We start from the raw sequence: 25,103 nt of genomic DNA, 5'->3' as shown, positions 1-25,103 counted from the left end.
CAGGCTGTGGAGGAGTGTTTCATGGAGGAGGTGATCAAGACTGCTAGAAACTTCCTACCTTCACAGAATTTCTATTCTAATGGGAAAGACAGAGACCACACACACAAGAAAGCAGGAGGTTTATGATGGGTGGTTCAGGATGCCATGAGAAGACGCAGGGGTGACCTAACCCAGTGCAGAGATCAAGAAGGGTCTTCCTGAGGGAGTGCTCTTTGAGACCTGAAGGATGAAGAGGGGTCAGCTAGATGAAAGCAGGAGGAGAGTGACATTGTCGGCAGAGAGAAAAGACTGTGTAGAAGCTCAGAGGTGAAGGGTGAGGAGGGGAATGAACTGAAGGTGTTTGGTTGCTGGAGGAAAGAGGGCAAGGCAGGAGGCTGGAGAGGGCAGAAGGGGTCAGATCAAGGAGTTAAGGTTTTATCTTGGGGGCAATGGAAAGCCTCTGAAGATTCTGAAGCAGGGGAGGGAAGCCATCTGATTTGTGCAGATGGAAGACTGCAGTGGAGCAGACGGATTAGAGAAGAGCCGGACAGGAGACGGGAAGACAGACCATTTAGGAGGCTGCTGCCACTGTCTTGGTGAGATATGATGGTGCAGGAAGGATGAGGAGAAGCACATGTACACTGGAGATGCTTAGGAGGTAGAGTTAACGGCCTGATAATTGATTGGCTGAGCGAAAGAGAGAGAAGGAGAAATTAAGGAGAAGCCGTAGGTTTCTGACATGACAAATAAATAGGTGATAATGCCATTACTGAAATAGGGATAACAGGAAAAGGAGTTTGAAGAGTCATATGATAGTCAAAGTCTTGAATGTATTGCATTTGAGGTGTATTGAGTTCAAGCTACTTTTGAAGCTTCTAAGTAGAGATGTTGACTGAATATATATATTATATTATCATTTATTATATATTATACTTATTATATTATGTTATAATAAAAGGTATTTTTTATATATATACCTGAGATGTATATCCAGGGCTGACTATTTGGTTCGGAGCGAGCAGCATAAGGCTAGTAGTTGTAAACACTGAAAAGGATGAGAGTTCGTATGGAGAGGATCAGAGTAGAAGGTAATCCTGAGGAGCTTCAAATGTGAAGATTTACTTGCCTGTCTGCCTGCCTCTAGTCCCTCTCCACTTGGGTCCCCCCAAGAATGCTTTAAGAGCAGCTATCCTCGGCCTAAAGGCCATGGGTAACCAAATGTCAGAATGAGGACATGTGGCCTCGTTAATGCACCTGGGAATGGAAAAGCAAAAACTACCTAGTCTTGATCTGACATTTTCAATTTGTCTCTCTTTCTCCCTTATAATTCTGAACAATTTCTAAGAAACATCTGTCCCCTTATATGCGTTCAGTGCCATATTATAAACATCTGTCTCTTAATATGCTGATAGTTTTCTTCGTGTGATAGCACACACATCCTCAAAAGGAAATCTTGTTCACCACCATAGCCTCAGTGCCTTGTGCAGGGCTGGCAGTCCCAAGGTGCCCAATCCTCGGTCGTTGAATGACTGAATGATGAAGACAGGCAGAAGAGTCTGTCTGCCTCTTTACTTTCTCCCTATCACTTTGAACTTTTTCTAACTTTTCTCCCAGGGGGTGAGTTTTTCTAGCAAAGTTGCAGAAAGATTTGGAGAGTAGTCACCAGACGCCGTGAAACGTCTTGCGCATTGAGGCTGCTTAGAGTTTAATTGACAACTAAAAACGTTGCTACAGGAGAATATTAAAATTAGGAAAGCAAGTGTTTGCCAAACTCTGGGCAGCTCTAGATTCATAACCAATATTAAAAAGAAATCATATGTAAAAGGTAAATATATACGTGTGTATGTATACGTGTATGTTCATATATATAAATATATATGCCTTTTCCGCATTAATATATATACACGTACACATATATAAATGCCTTTTCTGTATTAATTTCTTTAGAGTGATGACCTAGCCCAGGATGTGTGGTGCTTTTCAGCGTTATTATTGGTAGACGCCATCTAGTGGTATAAGATAGCAGCTCTCATAGAGCAATTCAACTTACATGTTATTACTGTTACTGCTTTGTTATTTCTTAAAAGTAAAACTAAAAACACTGGTTAAAGAACATGGTAAGTCTCAAGTAAGAATAAGATTTGGAGGATTAAAATATAAACTTTAAATCTCCTATGGCCGAAAATAGAAAAAAAATATAGGACTTCATCTCTCAATGTAATCCATGTACCCATTCTTTTACTCATTCATCAGGTATTTATCAGCCACTACTCTGTGCCAGGCTCTATGTGAGGGGCTGGAAATAAAACCCCAGTCCCTACCTTGAAAGGTAAGAGGAGATGGTGAACATTGGTGATCCACTGTGTTTTCAGCACTCAGTGTATGCCAGCCACTGTGCTAAGCACTTCACACTCCAAATCATAAGGAATGATCACCACGGCCCTCTGAGGTATGATTGCCCCACTTTTCAGATGAGGAAAATGGAACTGTGAGATGTAGCTTATCTATAGTCACGTAGATAAGAAGCTTCCAAACCAGATTCAAAGCCAGGGTGTTCTCACACCAAAGCATATGGCCTCCTAAAAAACATACTATTTGGGCTGACTAAAGCGAGGGCAAAGTGGAAGATGCTTTTGAATTACGTACGGCTTAGGCCTTTTTTTGAAGCGAGCTGAGAGCTTTAAGAGTGAGGAAGTTTGTACACGTCATTTAGCTCTGGGTCTGCTCTGGAGACGGTAAGGGGAAGAAAATGCGAGTAGCTATGGCCAAGAGTCTGACTCATCAGAAAGGAAGGAATCCATTGATCTTGGAGGATTCTTGGAGATACATTGGACTAGGATATTACAGCAAAGAGCAACATATAGGACTCTTAATTGTGAAATGCATGATTAGAAAACAAGAAACCTTTCTCTTCTGAAGGATCTTTGTCACTGATCTTTGATCACTCCATCCAGTACTGCCTTCCCAGAGCCCCATGGCACACATCATACATCATGACCTTTTTCATGTATTGCCTTGGCACTCTCCTTAGAACTGTTTCCTTTGTAAGAATCCCCTCTCAGTCATATTGTACTTCCTTGAGGAGTGTCTCATTATTTACATGTAATAATCTTCCTCTGTACCCCCAGAACAGAACTGAGCACACAGTAGGCCTCCAAATATTCTTGCAGAATTGAGGGTTTTTTATTAGATGGGTTTCTTCGTAGGCTCCTATGGATGGTATGTGATATTTAGCACATTATTTAATGACTCTTACATTATTCTCTTGGGTTCCACTTGAAGGAGAATAGGTGCTTTATTTTTATCAGGACTACTGGTTGACTCACAACCAAGGCCAGTAACTCAGATTTCTGAGCTGCAGCTTAAGCGCGTTTTTTAATTGCAGCAGAACGTGGCACTTTTTATTTGACTTCACAAGACCATAACCTAACAAGAGGTTTCCATTTTGAAAGAAAGAGGCAGCAATGCCCACATGCTTATCCTCATGGGAGGATTTCCCCTCTAAGAAGAAAACAGGGCCTCTCATGGACGAAACACCATTGAAGTGTTTATGTAGGTGAATAAGCCTCTGCTTGGCCAAAAGGCAGGGCAGTTTCCCAAACAGGCCTGGCATAGCTGGTTCCTGTGTCTTTGCTCGCTGTGCTTCCTCTTGCTGGTAGTGTTATCTTTTCTCCTCCTTACTCGGCTGGTTTGATATCCTTGGCGAAGACGTCCTCAACTGGCCAAAGCTGTGCCTGTGGACTGTTGACTCTCCTGTTCTGCCTGTGGGTGCCACTCATTGGTGGTCCTGAGCACCTGCTCCCAAGTCATGCTCGTTATCATGAAATTCACATACTCTGGTGTGTAGCCCTTTGGGTCCTTTGAGTATAACATAATCCTCTGAATGTGGTAGGCAATCAATACATATTTCTTGCAAATTATGAATATTCCCTTGTCTTAAGACTTTAAAAAAGAGGGTTGGTTGGGGCTGGCCTGGTGGCATAGTGGTTAAGTTTGCACGTTGCACTACAGTGGCCCAGGGTTCACACGTTCAGATCCCAGGTGCAGACCTACACAGCGCGCATCGAGCCATGCTGTGGTGGCGTCCCACATACAAAATAGAGGATGATTGGTACAGATGTTAGCTCAGGGCCAATGCCAGGAGTGTTGATATTAGAAAAGGGAAGGAGGAAATGAGGGTGGGAATCTAAACCCTCACTTAACTTAGCCACTCAGGTTTATTTCAGTGCATGTGTATTGTCTGTAAGTAGAATCTTGCTGTAGTGTGTCAAGGAAATAAAACCCTTGTTTAGCTAAATTCAAAGGTGAATAGATAAAAGTACCAGCCAAGGGCAGCCCACAAACTCAAAATCTTGGAAAGGGCTAGACAGCTTAAGTATGTCTTTGAACTCTGTGCCTTTTTTTACACCTTTCAGAGAAAAATAGGTAAGACTGAGGTTGGAATGATTTCAGAAGGGGTTGATGTGCTGATTCAGAGTTGTGAAGAGAATTAATCACTTGAGTTTGTTTCTTTGGGAAACCCTAGAGCCTCACGAAATTCAGAGGAGAAAAAAGACTTTCGAGAGTCTTTTCGAGAGATAGAAAGTCAGGCTTAGAGAACGAGGGGAGAGTCTTGACCCGAGGGAAGGCGAAAGTGAGCAGGTTAACACAGGCTAGCTCACTCTAGCTTTTAGGCAGAAACAATTTCACACGTCATAGGTAATATTTTTCTTTAAAACTTCAGTGAAATTTATTGGTTTAAGAGGAAGAGAATTTTTTTCAGTAAGACACCCTAAGGCCAAAATAACCAACATCTTAACAGGTGCCGCAATTCCAGTCTCCACCCTCAGTTTACCCTTCCCTAAAAAGGCAAGAAATCAGAGGGCTGCTGGGAAGAAGACTAGAGAGGAAGACACGAGCATTACATCTATTAGCATTTCTAGAAGATTTCATTTGGTGAGGAAGACCCAAAATCATTCCTGAGCTTTGTCTGTCTGCGCTGAGGTGGACAACTTGTGGCTCTTGTCCTGGGCCATATTGCCACTGTCCAGCATTGGTCAGGCTCGGCAGAGGGGGTCAGGACATATTCGCTGAGGCCTGGAACATTCTGATGAGGGACGGTTGCTTGTAACCTGGGTTTCAGCGAAAGTCGGAGACTCACGGACTTTCATAAGTGCACACAACTGTTTACTCTGCACCATCAATTACAAGCATTCAAAGAACGCTGCAAACTTTGGTAGTGGCCCAAAGGGTTTAGGATAGTTCAATTTTAGTTTGCGAAACACAACAAGAGGGATGGTAAGGTGGGAGGGGAAGAGAACTGTGGCTAATTTCGTCATTGGGAGTGTCTGCCCAGACTTCCTTACAAGATCGCTATGTATTGGACATTAAGGAACACATCAAAGGGTCCTCCTTGTCTATCAGACAGTGGACAACTGCACCTCAGTGTCAACTCATTGACTCAGGCAGTCATTGTCTTAGGAGTCAAAACGCTGGGGGAGACGAGGTTTTTGCCTCATGGCTCTTACAGAACAGTGGGAAAGACAGTGAAACGTGTCATTACATGATGTGTGAGAAGTACCCGGATAATGTGCTGTGGAGGGAAGTACGTCCTCCCTAGGCTCCCCCAGGCAACGTCCCTCATGGCTACTCCTGTGGGATTTTGTTCATAACTCTGGTAGAGCATCTACGATATATGAGGATCTACATGTGTGAGTAGGTGACCTTCTGAAGAGCAGGGCCTATGTCCTAGGCATTTTTACATCCTCTGCACCTAGTACCTTCTGGAACACCACAGGGTCTCCATAATTGTTGGTTGAATGAATAAATGACAAATCTTGTAAATCCTGATAATGGGGTGACAGTGGGGAAGCCTATCAAAACCTGGAAAACTCAGGAACTTGGTCATGCCATAGTACTGCTCTCTGACATGTTTTACTACACCCATACCCATATTTTACAAAGAGATATAAAAGATTGCACAACATGCACATGCTTTAGATCAGAGAGAAATATAGCATGGGAGGGACGGCCTGTAACTTTTCACAGAATTATGTTCTAGGGAGTGTTTGTGATAGGGAAGTACAGACAACATTATCTTCCCAGGATGAATTCCACCTCTAGAAAGGGAGGAACTGAAAGCTCTGAATCCTGTGTCAGGAAACACAGCCAGCGCAGCTCTCCCACCTGAAGCCGCTGGGAAAATCCTATGGTGGGGCTGAAGGTAAGTGACAGCCTGTAAACCAGTCTATTCCTGCTTGCAGGCTGGGACTCCCACTGTAGCGTTTAAGCAGAGTCAACTCCAGTCTAGCCTAAAAGAGTTTTCTGAGATCCTTCCGTCTTTCAGCAACCAATTCCAGTGTCAAGCAATTTACATGAATAGTTTCAGGCAATGCTTTCTACTGGATGATCGTCTTCTAGGAAAGGAGAAAAGACGAGTATAAAAATTTCATTTCCTCTTCGTCGACATAAAGATCCAAGGGCATCTCTCCTTGGGGATGAGGGCTGCCTGGAGGGTGGGGTGGACGGGCCCCAGGCTGGGCCGGGGCGCCTGAACTGCACGCCTCAACCTCCCTCCTGGCTCTCAGGGTCTCTTCTCCGCAGCACTCTTGCGCGCGGGCACCCATCTGACCTCATCTTAATGCCTTTCTCTATGCAACCTCCCATCCCAGCCCCTAGGTGCAAGGGCACCGCCTCGGCAGTCCAAGGATGCTCTCCAGGGGTCCTCACAAACTAGAGGAACCCCCTCGATGGTCCATAGATCCTCCCGGGCCGGCACACAGTAGGGGCTCGCCCCTCCTGCAGTCTTCCCGGGAACAGCGAGGCGGTAGTCGGGGCGATCGCCAGCCGCGGCCATCCTGCGGCGTACTGGAGCAGGTGCCCGCACAGCGCCCGCGGCTGTCTGTGTCGCCGGCCGGCGACACTCAGGCTCTCGCGGCGCTGGGACCCGAGCGCCGGGGAGGCGCGTCTCTCCCAGCTCTGGAGCGTGGAGGGCCGGGCGGGGTCGCGACTGCGCAGGGGGTTGCTCTGAGCCAGATTCGGGGTTTTAACTTATTCCTGCCAGACGGCCGAAAACGGGTCCCGGGGAGGACAGCGACGGCTTTCCCGGACTGCGGAAGCAGGTGGGCTGCACCTCCCGCGAGGTCACCTGGCGCCACGCGCCCCGCCCCGCAGCCCTCTAGGACTCGCCGCTCCCGCGCGCCGCGGGGCCTGGGAACCGCGCACCGGCTGCGCCGGGAGCCCCGCGGGGCGGCGGGACGGACGGCGCCCGCGCCCAATCGCGGGGCGGGGCCGAGGGGGCCTGCAGGCGGCGGCCAATGGGAGGCCGCGGAGGGCGGGGGGCGGCGCCGCCGGGCGGGCGGGCGGCTGTGTCGCTAGCCGGCGCGGCAGACCCGGAGCCCGGGAGGAGCCGGCGGAGCGGGAGGAGGAGGACGGAGGAGGAGGAGCAGCGCCGCGCCCCCGCCCCGGCCGCCCGGCCGCCCGCCTGAGCGCAGGCCGACAGCTCCAGCCGCAGCCGGCGGGTCCGGGCCGCCTCCGCCGGAGCCCGGCGCGGGCAGAGTCCGGGCCGATGGGCAGCGCCGGGCAGCGGCGGGCGGCGAGGCGGCGGCCCCGGGACGCGCCAGCACGCGCTCGCGAGCTGTAGCCGGTCCCGGCGGACTGCGTTTCAGAGGTGCGTGTCGGGGCGAGCGGACGGGGAGCGAGGCGGAGTCCGCCCTGGAGCCTTCGGGTGGTGTCTGGGGACGGCCTCCGAGGGGACCGTCCCGAGGTCAAGGCGCTGCCCTTCGGGGCGCCTCGGGGGGCTGTCGGCGGGCGCTCCGGAGCGCGGCGCCTGGGGCGGCGGGGCGGGGGTCTGGCTCGCAGCTGCGCCGGTGCTCCCGAGCCCCCAGTGGAAGAGGAGCAGCCGCCGCTCGTCCTCTCAAAGTTATCGATCGGCTGAAAGGTTATTCCCTTCCTGGTGACACGAGCACTAATGAGGACCTCCCCTGGGTGCTCTGCAACTCCTCGGTGACTAACCCAAGAGAAAAGATGAAAGGGTGCCTGACGCGGTGCCCCCGTGCGCCAGGCGGGGATACTTGCTGAACTTGCTGCGGGGTTGGTTCCCCTGGAAGGTGTGCGCCACGAGCGCGCCCCCGCCGGCGCCGGCTCCCTCTTTGTGGGATCCCGAGCAGCCTGCGAGCGCCCTGCCAACTCGGCTGGACCTTTCTTCGGAGTCCCGACGGCTCTCCCGCTTCCCCAGGCTCTGTATGGCGCTCCCTCCTCTGCTCCAGGTCTTGTTCGGGGTCCCTCCCATGTTATTAAGGCTAGTTTGACCATATCCTGGAAACAGCCCCACGAGCACCTCCTGGTTAATTTTCATCCGTGCCGCAAACCAAAAGAATCAATTTCAGTTCATCCTCTACGAGCGAGAGCCGATGCTTCTCGGGAAGAGAAAACAAGTTGGCTTTACCCCTCTGGGAGATATTTGTCATCATTAACTTGCTTCAGTTAAATTAATTCAGCCCAAGATGACTCCAGCGTGAGTACTGGAAAAATCAAGTGCACTGGTCACGGAAGCCTGGTCACCACAACGTGATTTTGGTCAACGTAAAATTGTAGACCTTTTTGATTTTGCTTAGGTTTAGACTTGCTTTTCATGAGGATGGCCTTTCTTTTTTTTCAACAAAGAATCTTGATGATTCTCATAGGTTTGCTCAGTAAGTTCAAAATAGTCACTCAGGTTTTTCTTTTCTTTGCCTCTTTTGTCTGCAGTTTTCATTTCTAAATGTTAACACTAGATGGCTTTCTTATGACAGGCATTTAGTGAACTGCGCTTTTGAGGTGCCTGTCTGCAATCCAGGTTGTAATTTTTCCAGTTTTCCCATTAGTAATGGGAGAGAAAGAAATCTCCAAAACTGTTGCCTTCTTTGAAATACGTTACTTCCCTATAAAACCAATATGTATGCAGATATCCAAAGGTGGCCTGCTATTTCTGGCATTTCTGAAGATGAATTTCAAGAAACAGCTTGGTTACAGTTTTTAGTCACAAATTTAAGGATGTCTGTTTCATGTTTTGACTTATTTGAGGAATTCACTGTTCTGTGGTGAGATGTGTAATTCTGCTTAGACAACATTTCCGCCTGTGATGTTTACTGATGACTTAGTTCACTGCTTGATTCAGAGAGATGTAAAAGAATGTTAGTCATGGGAAAGTGCAATCTTTCTTGAGTTTTGAATATAGATAGCATTGATTCTTCCTGAAGATTCCATTGATGCATTTGGGGAAGAGATATAGTTGAGGTATATATGCGTGATTCATACTGAGGATTGTGTTAGGGGCATCTTTCTTTCTTTCTCCCCAGTGGATATTTGGTCTTTCCTTTCTAAATACAACTCCTTTTATGAGAAGTCCAATAGGCTGTATTTGGCCATTGCAGCAGCCGCAAGTTCTGTTATGTGTTTTAAGTAGTTTTTTTCTAAAGCAAGACGATGGCCACCTGTCCAAATCTTGCCTAGGTAGGCAGACTTATTTATAAGCAGGAGAAATATCTTGAAATTATCTTTATAGCTGTCATTTATTGTGTGTCTTGCCGAGCTTAAAATATGACATGTTGAATTTGTTTGTTCTAAATTAGAGTGTATTCATAAATAGCTGAAGGGAAAAAAACTCTCTAGCAAACATCTGGGAAGAAGGAAATGAAGTGAAATCAGAAACAGCTTTTATCAGTACCCGCATGCTACCTATAGATGGGGTGAAATGAACTTGGATAAGAAACACTATGAGCATTTGGTCCGGAAAATAAAGCCGGGGATGAATTTGCAGGTATGGAGGTGGAGCTTGTGGCTCTGGAGTATGGGCTATAGATTTTCCCTGGCTGGTTTAAGTGTCTATTTGTTATCAAATGCTTTTTATGTTTTTAAATCTTAACCTTTCTCAAAGAGCTTTAATTTTATGGAAGTTACGAGGGGAATGATCAGAGCATCATGATTTCACTTTTATGATGCTTATTGTAGTTAAAGCTGTGTAATATGGGTTTGTAAGTTTTATTTTTTCTTTCTCGAGACTGGAATGGTATTTTCAAGGGTTCCTTGCTACCTGAGCTTAGTAAACACCTGTCTGCCTCGGGGATCTTTTTACCCGACACAAAAGAAGTAGTGGGTTATTCATTCTGTAAGACTATCAATTCTTGAAAGTGAAGAAATACTAGTGAGCTACCTTGAAAGGGCCCTTGTCTGGTAATTGAAACTGGTTGAAATGTGTTTGGTCATCAAAACTAGTTTAAAAGGGGTTGTGTTTACTGCATACTTTGCAAAGAACTGTGTGTGTCTGTGGATCTCGCCCCCTGACTCCCCAGCCATAATTGGTAAAGGCAAGTTTTTTTGGAGCTTGAGGAAGACAAGGAGCCTTTGAACTTAGGATCTCCTTGTGGTTTAGGATTACAAATCCTTTCAAAGATGTACTAGATTTGAAGAAAATTTAGACTGTTACTGTTCGCTGAAAAGCACAGCAAAGTTTTTGGTTTTTTTTTTTTCTTGTTTTGAACTTGAGTGAAATATGAAGTACAGTCCTAAAGAATAGGGGGGACCATGTTCCAGATTGTCTACTTTTATTAATGCACCTAATTCCCCTGTGGGGTGATAGACCAGAAGGAGCATTGGGCCCCAGGTGTGGAACCTCTAGTTTCCCACTTCTGCCTGTCGCAAGGACTCGGATAAAGTATTTCCATGATCTCTTTCAGCACCAGAATTTTAGGTTTCTTTAACATTTAAAATAAATGTATTAGAGTGATAAAAGTGACTGACTGGCTGGGATCATTTGTATTTTTTCGCGATTGTATCTTTTCTTTTTTCGGCTTATTGTAAGTGTGTATGTGAATGTTCCTGAGAGTTATAGCTTTCTTGGTTTACCTGGAAATCAATGATTCAGAAATTGCCTTTCTTTTCCAATCACATTTAGCTGTGACCTCTTTTAAAGGAAGGATAACAGTGTGATAGGAATTTCAAGGCCTCATAACTTCAAAGATAAATTATTTTGATCCTTTCTGAATTTGATTCGTAAACTTTGGTTCCAAAGAGTGGTCGAACAGAGCCAGAGCTGAGCCATAGTAGAAGTTCTGTTTTAGTAGAGTTCATATTTAGTATAACCCAATTCCTTGATACCTTTTTCCATCCTGTACAACATTGTATAGCCAAGTTGGGAGATAGGAAAGAAGAAAAGATGCAGTGAGTTGAGTCTAGTCATAGCATCTCTGTACCACAAAGGGCCTTATGGTTGTCCCTTCATGTAGCTTTTAAACTTTTTGTTTTCATCCAACTGTAAAACTAAAAAACAAAAGCTAAAGCAAATTGTAGGAATTGTCAGATTTGTCAGTAGTTGATGTTGCTACATAAATATAGTGAAAATTAACAGCAGAAATTACCATCTATGATCAATGCATTTCATGAAGATACACTGATGAAAAATGGTATCAAGATATATGCTGAAAAAAGGGAATAAAATGCCTGCTGTGAGACAGACCAAAGTTCTTCCCATCCAGAGAAGTCATTTGTTAAAATTATTCCATGCATGCGTATATACCCACCAATACACAGATACTTCTTTCTTTTGCACAGACCAGTGACAACTTCACTAAGGACCAAGGTTTGGAAATCACGGAGCAGCCCAATTAACCCTTCTCTGATGCTTGGATCCCTTTATATATTGCGCATGGTCTTCCAGCAATACTGGAACATTGCCAGGAAGAGGTAGAAAGCTCTACCTTTTTTGATGATTTTGACTGCTAGAAGCTGTTTTTTACCTATAGAATTGAAATCTAATTCTACCTATTTATTTGAGTTCTACTCTCTTTGTAGCCTGTAGACCAGATCCTTCTATAGAGGTATTTCAGTTACTCACTCAACAATACCTGTCAGGGGTGGGCGCAGAACCGAAGTCTTCTCCTGTGGGTTGGCCTGTGTTGAGAGTCGGGGGCCCTGCCTTTGGCTGGCATGGCCTGCTTGCGCTGCTGTAGTCCAGGGTTGCATTCACCTTTCTGGTGGCCCCGCTACTCAGACCCAGTGAGCTTCCTTAAAACCCCTAAGTCGCTAATCACAGGCTGCTGTTAAGCCACATCTTCCCCCCCATACAAGTGTCATTTCAAGACCTAACATCGATCGGGCTTCGTCTTGCTTTCTTTTGGCTGGTTCTTCCCTTGGGACTTTTTGGAATTTGATTCAGTTATTTAGCACCATTTCCTAACTTCCCAAAGAAATCTTGCCTGCACGCCGGGTCAGACTGTCTTTTATATCTTTATCTAAGTCTCTGATGAAATTGTTAACGTGGCTGAACCACGAATCCTGTCTCTAGAAGCTTCCTTCTAGCTTTTCAAGGAGTCACACTCTCTTGGTTACAGTTAAGTACTAATGTGCTTAATTTTTTATAACTAGCCCATATCTTTCTGCCTTTTCCAGACATATATTCTGAAAGAGCTTGTCAAACCTCCTTTGCTGGTTCAACTGGCTGAGTTATTCTAAGAAAGAAATGAGTTCATTTTGAGTGTGTCTTATTAACTGGAACCCTGCTCTGCATTGTTGGTGAGGAGGAAATATTTGTTTAATGACTGCATGATTGGGAAAGTAGGGCCACACTGTGACCTGTGACCTCTGAAGGTCTTAGGCACTGAAAAGATTGTGAAAAAACTAGAATGTGCTTGGACTTTCTGAAACTTATTTTGCAGTCTGATACTATTTTCTTTTGAGTTACTCTCAGATAGTGGGGGAAGATAACCATGATCTTTTCTCATTTTCCCAGTGTTTTAATTAGTTGATACTCTTACTATTTTACAAAGAAACGTTAAGCCAGAAGGGGCCTCTTGAGCTCTGCCAGTTAGATTGTTCCGTATTTTCACTTTTGCATATTTGCCAGATCTGCTGGAAGGAGTGCTCAGTTAGTTGAGCTGTTCAAGAAATCAGAGTAGTCCAGAGTAGGCTATTTAATTGTGTTCAGTTATGCTTAAGTAACAAAACAAAACAAAACAAAACAAACCCTAGGTAAAGAGTGTCAACTTAAAAAGATTTGCCAGTTATTTTACGCTAAAAATGACTTTATGAGGAAATAGCCAAAAGAGGTGTAATTCAGGATGTGCGTACTATGGTGAACCATAGACAAATTCCAAGAGACAAAGGAAGGGGCTTGCTTTTATAGAGCAAAAGGGAGAGTAAGGAGGAGCTGTTCTAAACCAAAGTTCTTTGGAGGAAAGTAACAGTTCAGCGTGGCCACAGCTTCTCATTGGCTGAGCTGGGGTGTTTCTCATTGGCTGGGCTGATGCCAGCCTGGAGAGACATCTTTCAGTAGTACAGGAGTTGCACTTCCTGCCAGAGATGCAAGCTGCGTTTCTTCCTGTTGGAGTAATTGATGATGTATGATAGGGCCTGAGAGCACCCCCTACAGGCCTTCTCAACTCCGATTTAGTTTAGTTTTTTCTTACTCATTTCGCAGAGCCAATGTTAAAAATCATTTCTCTGGAAAGTAGGAACTCTTGGGTGAATAAAAAATTATGTATATTGAGATGAACTATTGTGTAGACTTTAAAAAAAAATCTGACTCATGCTTAGGGCACAGTAGCCTGTGTAGTCAGCATGATGATTATTTTCACTGTCTTCTAGGGGTGTTTTGATAATGCATTTGGTTTCCCGTTGAACAGTGGATATTCATATAGTTCAGGAATAGGTCTGGAATATGGTCCTCTTTGTATTGAAATTTCTAGTAAGTAATTTTAGGAATTATACTTTGATTCTTCATAAAGAAGAAATGCTGTTGTTTTGAGTGTTTAATGCCTTAATCCAAAGAATAATTCTTTATTTAGTACAGTTTAAACTTTTTCCAATGTGCATCTCCTGTATACAAAATCACCTATCCAAACGTCTGTATGTTAAAAATACATGGAAGTGGGAGGATTTTCTTTTGCACCCCAGGGGCTCTCTTGTTACCCTTAGAAATGGGTGGCCCCGTCTGGAAACCCCTGCTCTACCACCCTCTCTAGTTAGAGTTCATGACTGTTTGGAAGGAATTTCTGGGGTGGGGGAGTCTGTGGGGTCTTGTGAGAGAAGCTTAAGACAGACTCTATCCTTAATGGCCCCTTATTTACTGTGTTTGTTTTTTTTTCCTGAGGACTTTTTTTTACTTTGGCCTAATTTTTTCTAGAATTGCTTGTTAGTTGCTTGGTTTGAGATTTCAGTTTCTTTTTCTGGAGGGGAAATAATGTAAAGGGGGATACTGTTCTCCTTGGAAAGTTTCTGGTTGAACTCAGCTGTTCAGGAAGCGTCCTACAATCACATAGGGCCGACGCCAGACCCAGGATCAGGACAGAAGGATAGAACTAATCACTTGCTCATCCAGAAACCTCTAAAGAGGAAGAACAGCTTTGAAAGAGCAGATTAATGGTATAGTTGTGCCTGTGTGCTATTGGCCAGAAGTGGAGCACGCAACCACCCCTGGTGTGAGGGAGCTGAGCATCCCAGTCTCTCGAGAGAGCATGTGGGCTGGGAATGAAGGATGAGAAGGAACGGCCAGCTGAAGTATCCATGGCAGCTACCAGCTAAACTAGCACCACCCTCCGCACCCTGCTTACACTCTCTCCTCCGGATTTGGCTTGATTTTAATCTACAGCACTTACCATTGCCTGGCATTGTATTGTAATTTTTGTGTGTTTATCTCTGTCTCACCTCAGTAGAACATGAGTGCCATATGGGCAGGGGCCTTTCCGGTTTACCCCCATATTCCCTGCACTTCCATGGTTTTTGCCACATAATAGGTACTTAGCCAACAAATATTTGCTAAAGGAATGATTGAGACTCATGGGTTTAAACATGAAAGAACTGTGTATCTTGGCTTTTGTTTAACTAAGTAGTGTTGCCTTAAAGTTCTGATTATTTCTCTTGTAAATGATTTATCTAGACAACCTTTTCTACCTCATTTATATCTTTGCCGGGTCATTTGACATGACCTGTGATAGAACTCTGAAAGCGAACTGGTGAAAATGGAGAAGTGGTTTCTGAAGACGGTGATAGCAGAGTTTCAGCTGTGACATCAGTACCTTTATAGGCCCCGGAGAGGGGTGTGGTTCTGGGGAGTCTGGGCACCTGGGGGTGTCCTTCCTTCCTGAGAGAGTGTGGCGTACAGCTTTCCCAGGTTTCAGAGCCTGGCCCCAGTTGACAAGGGCATAGCCCTGTTTGAGTCAGAGTGGGCTGCAGTTCACTTTAAGCCCTGGTCTGGGCTCCTTAATAAAGATAACTGAAAATTAATGATTTCTGGCTTGTGCAACTTTACCTGTAGTCTTTTATCTCTCAATCCATTAGCTGTGATAATTTCTACAGGAAATAATGAGCCTAAAAGCCCATCAGTAGTACATAGTGTACCTTTGGTTGATTTAGTACTTTTGAGCATTACAACGTACATTTGAATATTATTTATGCCTTAAATATAGAAGGTGCTCAGTAAGCACAGTTTAAATTTTACAGGTAGAAGTCTTTTCATATCTTGATGTAGCACTAATTCCCGTATTACATGAATTTAGGGGGCTATCATTCTAACTCTTATTTGTGTAAATTTGTGTGTTAAAGTATGCTATGATGAGAGCTGTAGGCAAGGCTGAGAGATTAAATAACAGTAAAATTACCTAATTTACCAACCGATTTTGTTTATTTGAGGGTCCCTGTAAGTCATTTGCTTGGAATAATGGATCTGTCTTCCTATTTAAACAGTTTTAAATAATGATAAGAGTGAGGGAGGCTAATGTTTTTGAGTTAGGCACTGAAGAAAGAATTGGGGAGAGATACTCCTGAAGGTAAATTTAAAAACAGCTATTGTGCTTGAACTTTCATTTATGTTCTCTCACATACTTAACAAGACCCTCATAATGCTGATGGCGTTATTCCTTTTTAGTGCTGCGAAAACTAAGGTTCCATGAGAAAACACATGGTTTTCTGAATCTTAGTTCTTAGAGTTTAAACGCCGATGTCTTTGCTCCAACTATAGGGCTCTTTCCTCTGTTCCACAGCAGCCTGTGAGGTGTGAGTGGTCTTGATAAACCATCCAAGGAATGAATGAAAGGAGAGGAGGGAAAAAGGAAGGGAGTAAAGAAGGTATATGCTTATGAGCATGGCTGATCATCCGACTGACTGTCCGTGAGCGGGGGAAATGGTGGCCAGGCTAGGGCTAAAGAGTTTATTGTTCTAGTCTGAAAACTGCCCCGTTGTATCAGCCAGTGGATCGTCTGTTATTAATTAGAAATTTGGTAAATTGCGATGAGGTAGGAGTTCTGCTGATTGAGTCAAGTTATCTATTCTTTGTTGGGAAGTGAGTGGGATCTTCTGTGATCATGCAGAGATCATTTCTTTAGCTCCTGAGTCTTTGCCAAGATTAAAAGAAGTCTAAGAGGAAAACAATTTTTGTTTTGCATTTATGCTTTGCTAGATTTGCATAGTCTTTGTTTAAGCCAGTTGAATGTGAATCCCTAAATAAATTTCAGGCATTTAAATATTTAAAAGCATTCAGCCACGGTACTTTACTCACCCAAAGAATAAGTGCTTACAACGAAGAAAATAACCCCCTTGCAAAGTAGCCTTTACAGACTTTGTTCACCTTGTCGTTGAATTATAAAACATTAATGGTGAAGCTAGAATTGGAACATTCATTGAAATGCTTAGCTGGCTCTTTTCCCAAATATTGTTTCCCTGGTAGAGAAAGCAGGACAGTTTGTTTAAAACTGGCAGTTAGCCAGTCGGAAGAGCTCTGACGCAATCATTGCAGTAACTACTTTGCTCCAACTGCTAATTTTAGGGCGGTTAAATCTGGGTGATGTCTGATGGCTGCTGTCTCTGTGCGTCTGGTTCTGTGGAGCTTTCTAAATCCATCCTCTTAGCCTGGCATCGTAACTCACAGTTCTTTCTGAAACGAGAGCTGTAGAGCGGCTGGGATGTGGAGTTGGCACAGGATCTGTGGAAGGAGTGAGGAGCAAGGCCATCGAGGGTGTCAGGAGACACTGACTTTCATCCTACTATTTTCTTTGTCATTCTGTCCACAAATCCTTGTCCCATACAGACTTCCCTTGCTGCAGCTCAGTGGGAGGTGTTGAGGAGGAGGGAGAGAAGTGTAAATGGAGGCTCCCGCCTTCATGGAGCAGCAGAATGACAACATTCACTTGTTTTCCTTGCCCTCCGTGCAAGCGTTAGCTGGTTTAAAACGGAACTTTTACCTTTTACTTTTCTGGAAAAGGTAAAACTAAGGAGAAAGATGAGAGGTTTTTTTTTTTTTCAAAATAATTTGGAGCATCCTAGGGAAGAGCAAGGTAGAATTTCTTTCTGTTGCAGAAGATGGCAGTGGGATGAGGGGTTGTTTGGCGGCGATGTCTAACAACTTCCTGGGCAGTGAGTATAATCCAATTTTAAAATGTGGTTGTTGAGGCCACACAGTCTTGAGGTCTCTTTAAAGTCTGGCATTAGAAGATTTCCAAGGTAGCCGGGGTGCCCTAGGGTGTGAGACCCTTGAGGGCAGGGACTTGTCATTTCAGTGGCGTCCTCTGCCCCAGGTAGGTGTCGGGCACAGTTAGCACGTTAAGCAACTCCTAGCGTTTCAGGCCTCAAAGGGACCTCAGGTTATCCTTGAATCAAACGTCCTTGTGTTGTTGGTTCGTAAATATAAGAGAATGGTTTAACCAGTAGGCTGTCTATCTTCTCTCTATTGTTGCGTAGAATGGGCTGCCTTAGTAGGTGATGAACTAATTACCCATCACCTGTAAGTGTCTGGGCTCGCTGATGGCCGTGTGTCAGGTGTATTAGGATGAGACTCCTGGGTAAAGAAGACCCTAGGGTAGATGGGCCCTACAGCTTCTCTGAAATGAAAGACTCTGTGGTTTGTGGAGAGTGTGGCTGAGAGTGATGCGGGTTCGGTGAGTCAAGGAGTCGAAAGAAAGATTTCTTGGACTCTCAAGGTCTGGCAGTAGTGCTCCTTTATTCAGAGAATAGCATGGCGACAGGAGCCGCGGGCAGTGAAGAGCTGCAATGTGTTGAGGGTTAGGGCTAAATTTATAAGGTGTGGGTACGTGACTTATTTTTACTAGACAAAGGAAAGATGACGTAAAAAGTTAATTGGTATCAGTGCAGGTGGGATCTGGTTATTGTGTGGTCATATAACTTTAGCTATGTATTGGGTCATATAGATTGGCACATAGGCCAGGATGTCCTGGGCTTCTCTCCCTGGGGCAGCCCTGATCCACACCTAAAATCCATTGGGTCATATAGATCGGCATGTAGGCCAGGACACCTTGGGCTTCTCTACCTGGGACAGCCTTGATCCACATCAATAGTGCATAGTCAGGAAAAGATTTGGGGAAAATGTAGGACCCATCAGGCTTTGGAAAATGGTTACAATTTTTTTTTTAAGAAGAAGATTAGCCCTGAGCTATCTGCTGCCAGTCCCCCTTTTTTTGCTGAGGAAGACTGGCCCTGAGCTAACATCCATGCCCGTCTTCCTCTGTTTTACATGTGGGACGCCTACCACAGCATGGCTTGTCAAGCGGTGCCGTGTCCGCAGCTGGGATCCGAACCAGCGAACCCTGGGCAACCGAAGCAGAAGTGCGCATTTAACCGCTGTGCCACTGGGCTGACTCCTGGAAAATGGTTACAATTTGAGTTTTGTTGAGGGGCTCTTGTACGACTGTCTCCATCAACTCACTCTGCCTAAGACCAAACTCATCTCTTTTGCCTGGTTTAGGTTTTGCAACCCCCAAAATGGATTTTATTAACAAAAGCTCGACATCAAGGAGAATTGATGGATGGTAGTTTTGAGGTGGTGATTAACTTGTCTATCATGTGAGATAGTCCATCCGATTATTTTCCTCAGAGTAATTTGCTAAAGGTTATAGAGTGTGTCCATAAACCTAAAGAAGAAAATATTTTGGACTCATCAGAGATAGGAAGTACAGTTGTCCCTTGGTTGCTCATGGGGGGTTGGTTCCAGGACCCCTCACAGGTACCAAGATTCCAGGATGCTCAAGTCCCTTATATAAAATGGTGTAGTGTTTGCATGTAACCTACACACATCCTCCCGTGTACTTTAAATCATCTCTAGATGACTTATAATACCTAATGCAGTGTACATGCTGTGTAAATAGTTGCTATACTGTATTGTTTAGGGAATAATGACAAGAAAAAAGTCTGTACGTGTTCAGTACAGACACAGCCTTTGTAGGCCTTTTGATCCGCAGTTGGTTGAATATACGTATGCGGAACTCGCGGATATGGAGGGCCGACAGTAAACGATTTTTTAAAAATTGATATATAACATTATATTAGTTTCAGGTGTACAACGTAGTGATTCGATATTTGTATACACTGTGAAACGATCACCACAGTAAGCCTAGTTAGCATCCATCACCTCACATGGTTACAAATTTTTATTTTTCTCTTATGATCAGAGCTTTTAAGATCTACTCTCTGAGAAACTTTCAAATACACAGTATAATATTGTTAACTATAGTCGCCATGCTGTACATTACGTCCCCAGGACTTATTTGTGTTATAAATGGGCATTTGTACATTTGGCCCAATGCTTTGGTATAAAATCACTGCTTTAGTTGCTGGTCTGGAGACTACACATACAGTATTATATTTACAATTCAAGATCACATGTTTGAAGACTTTACATTAGGAATTTGTAACTTTTGGTAATTGATTTGCCAAAGTGATTTATCTTAAAATGATTCCCAGTAATCGAAGTTCTAGGCTGAGGCAGCATTGGGAAGCGTGGCTGTGGACCGTGAGAGCTGGCCTCGCTGAGCGCCTCGTCCACCACACAGGCCTCTCGGGGTGTGTGTGAAGTTGCTGTGATGCACTGTTGCGTCTCTTCACTCTCATTTTTGTGTCCCGTGAAGTAGTAGTAACTGCTGCATAAGATTTACATTTGCCTTTAAATTCCAGAACAAGAGATCTCAACATAATCACCAAATACTTTCCCTCATCTGTTTATTGTGCACACTCTCAAACATGCAGATAAATTGAAAGAATTCTGTAATATAGTAGACACCCATATACCCACCACCTGGATTCTGCAAAGTGTTGACATTTTGCTATATTTGCTTTATACGTATCTATTCATCTCTGACTATCCATCTGTCCATCTTCTTTTTGGATGCCTTTCAAAATAAGTAGCACACATCAGTACTTGTCACGCTGGCTTTGCTTTCACCTTAGTCTTGTGCCGTTTTCAAAGATTATTGCCAAGTGATTGTAGGAGCAACTTCTGTTAGATATTTGTGTATTTTTCTTAAGTCTCATCTTTCCCTTTCCCAACAGGGATGGGGTTTTCATATCTGATTTGGACATATTCTGCTTGGTCTCTTCTTATATCCCACCCGTATTTTCTGAAGACCAGGGGCTGCTTTTGTTAGTTTGCTAACACTTGCTTGGGGCAGGGGCAGGCCAGTCCCACGCACTCAGCCGAGCTCTCTTGCTTCTGAAGACATGGATCCTGACACATTATCCGTTTATTTGTGTGTGCTACTTGGAAAACTTTAGGTAAAGGAAAATGCATCTATTTATTTTTGCAAAGCCTATTCCTACCTTTGTGGTTAACTTCTAAAAGAAGTTTGAAATAAAGGAGATTTTATAAGGCATCTCTGAGGAATAACTTTTAGTTCAAATACAATAATTATTAACGCTAAAATTTCCTGACTTCAGTTTTCTGACACTATGTGGAGTGACACTTAACCACGTAAACCTAAAAAAGTAGATTTTTCAAATCACCTGTGCTGAGGAGATATTGGCTAGCAAAATAAGATCCTAGTTGACTTAAAAATAAAATTCTAGACTTACTTGACTGCCTCTTTTGCGGTGCCCACTATTGTTGAAGTTCTGACTTGCTAAACCTCTCCAGCCATGCACAAAACTAAGTTTTCATCAGCAGCAGTAGTTTAATAGTTTTTTTGTATATATGGTGTGCTGTTAGCACGTGAAGATTTTTTTTATTATTGTTATTATTCTCCCCAAAGCCCCCCAATATGTAGTTGTATATTCTAGTTGGAGGTCCTTCTAGTTCTAGTATGTGGGATACGGCCTCAACATGGCTTGATGAGCAGTCCTAGGTCCGTGCCCAGGATCCGAGCCAGTCAAACCCTGGGCCGCCGAAGGTGAACGCATGAACTTAACCACTCGGCCATGGGGCTGGCCCCTGAAGACTTTTCTTTAGGGCTCTGTTGGTGAGGGTAGCTGTGCCTGCTTAAAGAGACTCTGAAATGCACTGTCCAGGCAAGAGAGAAGCTGACTGCTTTCTTGTGCAACAGCCTGAGGTCTGGGTGGGTGGGCTGCTCTCCTCCACCTGACACTCGTGGACCCAGGTTCCTTCCATCTTGTTTCTCCACCACAGGGCCCTGGCCTCACTGTGTGGTGGAAGCCCACTGGGCATGTCTGTCTGCCCTCAGGCTGGCTGAGAAGGGAAGGAGCACCCAGGAGGGGGTCATCTAAAGACCCCAGAATGGGTCCACATCACTTCTGCTCTCATTCGTCTGGAGAACTTAATGACCCGACCACACCTAACTTCAGAGGGTGCCAGGGAATTGTGTAGCTGACCATCGCTGTGCCTCTGTTTTGGTGCTGTGGAATTGGCATTGCCTCTTATATACTGGGTGCTCAGGTGTACCCATTCCTCAGATACTTGGAGCATGCTCTGTTCTGCCAGGCACAGTTCTAGAGACGGACTCAGGTTATGGAGGTGAGTAGGCAGCTAGGGGTGATGCTCTTATGGCTCTTTCATTCTGGAAATACAGGAGGTCTTCTAATAATGTTTCTCTCAGCAGATTTTTTGTTTTTCTGCTTTATCTCCCCAAACTCCCCCTGTGCATAGTTGTATATCTTAGTTGCAGGTCCTTCTAGTTGTGGGATGTGGGATGCCACCTCAACGTGGCCTGACGAGCGGTGCCATGTCCGCGCCCAGGATCTGAACCCTGGGCCGCCGCAGCGGAGCTCACGAACTTAACCACTCGGCCACGGAGCCGGCCCCAGATTTTTTTTTTTAATTGGAGGCAATGCTGTCTTCTCCTTAAAGTGGTTTAGTTCTGGGTGGAGGAAGGGAGAGTAAAGTCTTAGAATAATGAGATGGCAGACAGATTCTGTAACTTTGAAAGAAATGTTAGTGGGACATGGATTAGGGGATGTGATAAAGGACCTAGTCCCCTGTTTAAAATTCAGACCCATAATAGAAGGCTTAAGAGACACTTGATGAATGGAATAATGGGAATCATTTATTCGGGAGCAGAAGGTTTCTCGGAGCAGAAACCTTTCAAATGACTGCAGGGTGCTTTGGGTTGCATGCCATTCAGAAGGAAGTTCCACTGGAGTCCAGGGGCATCTCCCGCGCTCAGAGGAGCTGTGCCAGGGTCACGGGGAAGATCCTAAGGAAGCAATTGGGCGTGGGATTTCCCCTCCTCGCTAATGAGCTAACAGTGCACTGCTTTCACCCAAAAGACCTTTGAAAGACTATTTGTCAGCACCGTGAAAGACTCTTGAAGTGACAGTCTGATGGATGGAAGCGGCCGCTTTGGAGACCCTATCCAGCAGACTGTGAATCTGCCCAGGCTCCAGGGGGACAAGGTCAGTGCACCATGGGTGCCAAGGGTGTGGAGGTGAGCAGGGCCACCATTCCTGGGCTGAGGTTTGTGTTCTCACAGTTAAACTGTGGGTTTCCAAGGATGTGTAGAGTAATCCTAGTGATACTGCACATCAGTATTCCTTCAGAGAGTCACCTCATAAGTGACAGCCATATTGTGCTGTGAATATGAGCTTATTTCCCTACAGATGTTTGAGAGAAAAGACTTCGGCTCACGTGCTCTAAGCTGAAGGACTCTTTCCAGCTTTGGATTTAAATTTTCTTCTTTCCTGGCGGTTGGAGTGGTGACCACCTTGAATGAAGATCTGCAAAAGAATGAAAGTTGGCCATAGGGTTGCGTTTGTCACTTGCCACTATCAAATTAGAAGAGGGCAACCTCCCGGTTGAAATAAATGACTCAGAGTTTTTGAAGGAAGGAAAGACTGAATGGTTTTTGTTTTTACGGGAGCATCCTGGTGTTTTGATAATCTGGAAGTGGCATTCGTCTCTCTGAATTGCTGCTATCTGCTCCGGATACATTACAGATGGCTTATGCTGAGTTTGCTAATTTTTGCCAATAAGCATGGAAGGATTCAGGGAACCTCCCAGGCAGTAAGAACACAGCTGCTAAGGATAACTTCGAGAGAAGAGGAGCATTTCTCGAGCCTTGATTTGGGGCAGTGGCTGCAGCTAAGCAGCTGCAGATGCTGTGTTTTCAATTCACACTGTGGCAGTTTGGGAGTTTTTTACATCTTTTTGTTTGTAGTGAACAAAAGAGCAGTGTGGATTAATCAGCTAGATGAAGTGTATATAAATTCTGAGGGCGGTATCTCTACTCTATCTTAACGGAAATATTAAACTTAGGTGTAAGGGAGGAAACCTGGCCTGGTGATTTATCGGTGTCTGATTAAACCGCACGTCAACATGCCTCTAAAATGTGTGCGCTTTGACTTTCCATTAACGGGCCAACATTTATATTGACCTTTGCCCTTATAAGTCACTCTTCCATCAGCCAAAACCCTGTATCGTTTTCTCCGTTCGTGTTAACATGAAGTATCTCGGCAGCCCTGCAGGGAGCGTGGCCTGCATTTTGCGTGATATTAAGTTAGTCTAATTCGTTGGTCAGATAGTATGAAGGAAAAAGGCAATGCTTCTAGAGAGCGGGAGGGTTTCTCAGGGGTCATATCTTCATGGGAAGCGGGGGAGGAAATGCCAAAGAAATTGCGAATATTCTAATAATCCTCCTAGAAGTGGTTTTTATACAGCATCCTCCCACCAAGTGTTCTCTGTTATCGTTGGACTCTGAATAAAGACCTGCTGGACCATGCCTCTAATCCTGTGGGCGATCCTTGCATTGTTGTCTTCAAAACCATCTTGGCTTCCTGTTGCTCAGATGCTGGCTATGTTCTGTGGATTAAAAAAGCACACAGCACCCAAAAGATCATACTCTGTGCTCCGTAAATTCAGATGAACTCATTTGACCTACATCAAGAATTTTTTTGCCATTATCTCTTTTTTGTTCTTGAATTATAACTTAATTGGAGGTTTCCAAAAGTCTGACCCTTTAATCTTGTCTTTATAGTAGTATCTCTCTTTCGTTCACAGTTTTTAATCCTTGCATTCTTCTGAATGTTTAGATTCCAAATAATTCCCAGCATTGTTGGGAGACAGTTGCGTGCTTGACACCTTTGGAGAAGGTATAGAAGATTGTTAACACCTGGAGCTGTTCCCCTTGACTCCACAATAAAAGTGGATGATTGCTAGAGACCACCTAAAACTTTGCTTTTTATCTGGGACTTCTATAGCTTCACCATCAGGATACCTTTTTTTTAAAAACAGCTAGTGTGAAGGGTCTTATAAAAATATGAATATTTTCAGTAATATCTTTTGGAGTAGAGACATTGTTAAGTTCATCTAAAAAGTACTCCGTACCGTACCACTCATTCTGGGTAAAAAGCTGAAGTTTAAGTAGAAGATCAGAGAGCTTGGATGGCCCTCTGTGTTTTGGGCCTATTGTTAGCGCATATAGAGTCTTTTTTTAACTCATTTAGAAACGTGAGTTGAAGTTACTGCCTGGATAGAGGTGCTCCCCACATTGTCTTGCCTTTATTCCACCTCACTTTATGTATTCACTTTATTCTGCTTTTCTCAGGCACCTGCCTGGTGTTCTAATGAGTTCAGACTCATGGAGACAGATGTTGAAATGGCGTGCCCTCTCCATGCTGAGGGGGCTGGACACGGAGCTGGGCTAGTGGCCAGGCGAGGGGGGGGCCAGGTGTCAGAGTTTGTTGTCCTCAGTATTGTAGGTGCGCTCTTGTGTGTAAGACTTAGAGACAGATATACTAGGGAGCTTGCAAATTTTTTATTGTTTATCAAGACCTCTCAGTAGAATTTCTTAAATATTTCATTAAAAAAACTACCAAGATAAGCAAAAATGTTTCCTTCCTGACATCTTCGATAACCCTGAGTTCGTTCTCTTCTAGACATGGGTGCTGTTAGTGCTAAAGATACACAAAATAAACAAGCCCCAACTTTGATGATTAAACACATA

General features: G+C 44.5%; 1 protein-coding gene across 5 annotated transcripts in view; it reads left to right on the top strand.

The window, feature by feature from the left end:
* The first annotated feature begins 7,389 nt into the window (after positions 1–7,389).
* SIPA1L2 (signal induced proliferation associated 1 like 2) overlaps positions 7,390–25,103 on the top strand; it is a 210,694-nt gene continuing 192,980 nt past the window's right edge. For all 5 annotated transcript variants that reach the window (XM_046652986.1, XM_046652984.1, XM_046652987.1 and 2 more), the window contains exon 1: positions 7,390–7,627. The gene's annotated coding sequence lies outside the window, so the exon portion shown is untranslated. The remainder of the gene's footprint in view (positions 7,628–25,103) is intronic.

This window comes from Equus quagga, chromosome 2, assembly GCF_021613505.1.
Source record: "Equus quagga isolate Etosha38 chromosome 2, UCLA_HA_Equagga_1.0, whole genome shotgun sequence".
Classification (NCBI taxonomy): Eukaryota; Metazoa; Chordata; class Mammalia; order Perissodactyla; family Equidae; genus Equus; species Equus quagga.
This window is presented reverse-complemented; position numbering and strand designations above follow the sequence as displayed.